Raw genomic sequence first — 5,895 nt, 5'->3', positions numbered from 1 at the left:
CTTGTGCTTCAAAGTAGCACCATAATTTTCATGATAGAGAGTCTCCTATGTTGTCACTTTCATATACTAGTGGGATTTTCATTATAGAACTTGGCTTGTATATTCCAACGATGGGCTTCCTCAAATTTCCCTAGGTCTTCATGAGCAAGCAAGTTGGATGCACACCCACTTAGTTTTCTTTTTGAGCTTTCATAAACTTATAGCTCTAGTGCATCCGTTGCATGGCAATCCCTTCTCACTCACATTGATATCTATTGATGGGCATCTCCATAGCCCGTTAATACGCCTAGTTGATGTGAGACTATCTCCCTCTTTTTGTCTTCTCCACAACCACCTTCTATTCCACCTATAGTGCTATGTCCATGGCTCACACTCATGTAAAGCGTGAAAGTTGAAAAGGTTTGAGAACATCAAAAGTATGAAACAATTGCTTGGCTTGTCATCGGGGTTGTGCATGATTTGAATATTTTGTGTGATGAAGATGGAGCATAGCCAGACTATATGATTTTATAGGGATAAGCTTTCTTTGGCCATGTTATTTTGAGAAGACATAATTATCTTGTTAGTATGCTTGAAGTATTATTGTTTTATGTCAATATTAAACTTTTGTTTTGAATGATAAGGATCTGAACATTCATGCCACAATAAAGAAAATTACATGGATAAATATGTTAGGTAGCATTCCACATCAAAAACTATTTTTTTATCATTTACCTACTCGAGGGCGAGCAGGAATTAAGCTTGGGGATGCTTGATACGTCTCCAAATATCTATAATTTTTTATTGTTCCATGCTATTTTATTATCTGTTTTGGTTGTTTTATATGCATTAATATGCTATTTTATATTATTTTTGGGACTAACCTATTAACCTAGAGCCCAGTGCCACTTCATGTTTTTTTCCATGTTTTAGAGTTTCGCAGAAAAGGAATATCAAATGGAGTCCAAACGGAATGAAACTTTCGTGATGATTTTTCTTGGACCAGAAGACGTACATAGGACTTGGAGTACACGTCAGGGAAGCCATGAGGCGGCCACAAGGACGGAGGGCGCGCCCCCACCCTTGTGGGGCCCTCGTGACTCCACCAAAATATTTCTTCCACCTATATATTCTCAAATATTTCAAAAACCTACCAGGAGAGCCATGAAAACACTTTTCCACCGCCGCAACCTTCTGTACCTGTGAGATCCCATCTAGGGGCCTTTTCCGGCATCGTGCCGGAGGGGGATTCGATCACGGAGGGCTTCTACATCAACACCATTGCCCTTCCGATGAAGCGTGAGTAGTTTACCACAGACCTACGGGTCCATAGCTAGTACCTGGATGGCTTCTTCTCTCTCTTTGATTCTCAATATCATGTTCTCCTCGATGTTCTTGGAGATCTATTCGATTTAATACTTTTTGCGGTGTGTTTGCCGAGATCCGATGAATTGTGGATTTATGATCAGCTTATCTATGAATATTATTTGAATCTCCTATGAATTCTTATATGCATGATTTGATATATTTGCAGGTCTCTTCGAACTATCTATTTGGTTTGGCCAACTAGATTGGTTTTTCTTGCAATGGGAGAAGTGCTTAGCTTTGGGTTCAATCTTGCGGTGTCCTTTCCCAGTGACAGTAGGGGTAGCAAGGCGCGTATTGTATTTGCCATCGAGGATAAAAAGATGGGGTGTACATCATATTGCTTGAGTTTATTCCTCTACGTCATGTCATCTTACTTAATGCGTTACTATGTTCTTCATGAACTTAATACTCTATGCAGGCAGGAGTCGGTCAGTGTGTGGAGTAATAGTAGTAGATGCAGGCAGGTGTCGGTCTACTTGATACAGATGTGATGCCTATATTCATGATCATTGCCTTAGATATCGTCATAACTTTGCGCTTTTTTCTATCAATTGCTCAGCAGTAATTTGTTCACCCACCGTAATATTTTCTATCTTGAGAGAAGCCTCTAGTGAAACCCATGGCCCCCTGGTCTACTTTCCATCATATAAGTTTCCGATCTACAATTTTAGTTTCCTATTTACTTCCTTTGCAATCTTTTACTTTCCGTTCCATAAACCAAAAATACCGAAAATATTACTTTATCATTTATCCATCTCTATCAGATCTCACTTCGCAAATAACCGTCAAGGGATTGACAACCCCTTTATCGCGTTGGGTGCAAGTTGGTTTTTGTTTGTGCAGGTATTCGGTGACTTGTGCGTTGTCTTCTACTGGATTGATACCTTGGTTCTCAAAACTGAGGAAAATACTTACTCTACTTTGCTGCGTCACCCTTTCCTTTTCAAGAGGAAAACCAACGCAAGCTCAAGAAGTAGCAATCTCCTACGAGTTTCGTTAAGCTGAATGTTGATGCCTCTTTTGATCATGATTTTCTTAGGGGTACAGCTGGGGCTGTCCTCAAAGATGATAAAGGAATGTTCATTGCCGAAGGAAACTGGAGAATTGACTGGTGTGTTGATGTAGTAGTAGCAGAAGCTTTGCCTCTAAGGTTCGGTCTAATTCTTGCACAGAAGGCGGGTTGGAATCGTCTTGTTGTCAACTCTGACAATATGGAAGTGATTGACACAATGAAGAATGGAGGACAATCGGCGAGAACAGCGGCAACAGTGCTTGATGATTGCTATTTCATAGCTTGCGATTTTTCTCTTGTTAGGTTGAAACATCGTAATAGGGAAGCAAATAAAGTGGCTCATGAACTAGCTAGGCTAGTGAAATTTTTAGTCACTAGGGATTGATTTGAGGATCCTATAATTGAAATTGTAACTTTACTTATTGACGACGTAACTACTATTTCTAATTAATAAGTTTGAAGTTTTATTAGAAAAAACAAGCCAAGCTTGCTTTCACTCCACACGTCATTTTTTTTGAACTGGGCAATTTATATTCGCACTATGATGACATGAATATACAAAAATATAACTGTCTGAGTTCACGAGAGTTTAAAAGGAGCAAGAAAGGGAAGAGCAATTTCAAGGCACCGCCGGAAAACCCACTTCAACTACAAGTACTCGCTACTTGCTATGAGACAAAAATCCGACGACGCGAGCGAAGTAAATCCCTAGAAGACAGATCAAGTTCAAGGATAAAGCTCATACATGAGCCACATCTAACAACAGCTCACACAGGAGCATGTAAGGGCATGGCCAATGCATAGCCTCATGGTGATGCCCCATGTGACATGTATGATCGGATGTCAGAGAAAGTAGGTTCGGATAGGGAAGCGGGATCCTCTGCAAGAGGCAGGTGCTTGGAAAGAAAAAGTGTGGTCCGACGTAAAAAGCTGAAAAAGTTGAAGTGAAGAGTAGAGATGCATATGCATTAAAGTTTTTATTTTCTATTTCTTGATGAGGCCCACTAGTAGTAGCTTGCGTTGGGAAAAAAAATCAATGTAATTGCCTCAAACTACTTTTTGTCGTGGGACATCTGTATCCATATGCTACCATTGTATATGCCCTAACAGCAAAACCAAAAGAGGGAAAGCAGGTCAGAAGTGCCCACACTCCACACGTCCACATCTATCGTCGGGATACACACGGACGTCGAGAGCCGCAGTGGGCGGCTGGGCGTCGGAGTCTGGTTCCCTAGTGTGTAGTGGTAGTCGAGCTAATCTGTCCATCTGGTGCGACTCTTAAAATAGACTTTCATCTCGCTTTATAGATAAAATCAATAAGTTCAAGTGTAAAAAATAAAATAAAAACACTAAAAATCTAACGTCAGATCTTTAGGTATGACAAATCTAAAGTTTTTCATAAAAAAATATTGGCGTGATGATGATAAATTTAATGTGCAAGCATGGCACTTTTCTAATAAAAAAGTGGACTAAGACGGATCTGCCATGCTCACCAAGTAAATTTGCCATCCTTGGAGAACATAATTTTCCATGAAAACGTTCGATTTGCCGTGGTCAAAAAACCGACATCAGATTTACAATGAAGTCCAAATAAAATAGTCCGTCGGGACCTCAACACAGATATGTCCAAAAAAACAAAACTAATATATAGAAAAAAGATCACCAAGTGGGCGAAGGCTGAGGGGACCTGCTGTGAGGCGGGTCGGCAAGCGGCAGCAGCATGCAGCGCAACCATCATAAGAGCATTACTAGTAGAACCCTCAAACCCTCAAATCCTTAAAGCAGTTTTAAGGGTTGAGAAGTGCCACTTTTTGACACTTTTAAGGGTTGAAAAACAGGGGCAAATACTAGAACCCTTAAACCCAACCCTTAAACTGCTTTAAGGATTAGATTTGAGGGTTCTAGTCTTTGCCTCGACCCCAACCTTTAAATCTATCATTTGACATCTCATAATTTATGACAACAAGAACACAATCAACTTCCAAACAAATTACCAAATGGCAATCGTTGATGCATGGTTTAATAGTTTACATCACAAAATCATCATCTTCCTCCTCTCATCGGCACCATCACCAAAAAGTTGCACCTCGGCGCCATCTCCTAGACCACAAGCGGGCTCCATCAAGCATCTCCATCGGCACCGGTGGAGTCGTACACACCGCCATCACCACAACTACTCATCGGAGTGTCACCTCGAAAAGTAAAGGACGCAACACGGAACATCCTCTTCCTCTCTGCGATGTCCTCCTTGGTGTCCTTCCACCATTGCAATTGGTCTTGATCCATGTCCTTCTTGGACATCATAATGTGCTCTTTCTCTTCCACCATGAGTTCTTTCCATACCTTTGCCTCTTTGAGCTTGATCATCCTCTCCTCCAACTCGGCCTTGCGCTTTGCTTCTTCACGCTTTGCTTCAACTTGTGCAAGCTTGACCTCTTTCTTCTTCTCGGTGATAAGAAGCTTCGTCTCCAATGTCTTCGTTGTCAATTCCTCTCTTGGCTTCATCATGTGGTCCATCTTCTCCCTTAGGCTTGACGCCTCTTCTTCCATCTTCACCCTTAGCTTGCCCTTCTTGGTTCCCTCGGGCTTGCCCAAGTTCCTCTCCTCCTCATCTTAACTATCATCCATCCTTAGCATTGCCGACTTCTTGGGTGCGGTCTCTTGATCCCTCAACTTCCACTTGTCAAAGGTTTGAAGAATTGACCAAACATGCTTAAATGGGAATGGCTTGCCCTTGGAAGCGGCCATCTCCTTGTACCTCATGCCGGCAATTGTCTCCTATCAACCACACATAAATCACATAAGAACCCACCAATAGCATAGTGCACACACATAATCAAAATAGTGAAGAAATATGTACTCACATAGTCGCTCTCCATGGTTCCACTAGGTGGTGCATCCCTCACTTGGTCCATGGCCGCACTCCAACGAGCACAAGCGGGCTTGATCAACTCCCACCGGCCTTGAAGCGACCGGAAAGTGCGATGGATGAACCCACTATTCTTCGGCTTGATCCTACAATAGTGTCCTTGATCCTTTGCCAATACCGTTTACCGGTTTGATCGGTGCCCGTGGTTGTATCCATTCCCACAGCTGCCCAAGCACGAACCAAGAGGACATCTTCCGGCTCGGTGTAGTTTGTCGACCGCGCGTGTGGGCGGGAAGCGGCGGTGAATGCCTCCTCCCCTATCTCGGCCACCTCCTCCTCGTCATCCCCTTCATCCTCCTCATCTTCCTCCTTTTCCTCCAAGTCGTCACCAACCCTAAAGGGGTCTAGGGGCGGAGCTCCGAGGTCCACCTCCGCGTTTTGGAGGAGGTCCATGAACGAGGATGGGGTTGCCATTTCCTCGAACACCTCGTGCGCGGCGGGAGGAGGTTCGGCGACGGCGGCGGGCGGGGCCGCGGGCTTCTTCCGCGGCTTGGTCACGGCCGGGGACGAGCCGGCGACCTTGGAGGCCGCCCCTCGCGGCCCATGAGAGGCCGCCTTCGGCCGGCTCTTCTTGGTGGCCGGGGCGGGTGCCGGGGAGGCGGCGAGG

This window comes from Triticum aestivum, chromosome 3D, assembly GCF_018294505.1.
Source record: "Triticum aestivum cultivar Chinese Spring chromosome 3D, IWGSC CS RefSeq v2.1, whole genome shotgun sequence".
NCBI classification, from domain to species: Eukaryota; Viridiplantae; Streptophyta; class Magnoliopsida; order Poales; family Poaceae; genus Triticum; species Triticum aestivum.
The sequence above is the reverse complement of the archived record's forward strand: the minus strand, read 5'-3'. Positions refer to the sequence as shown.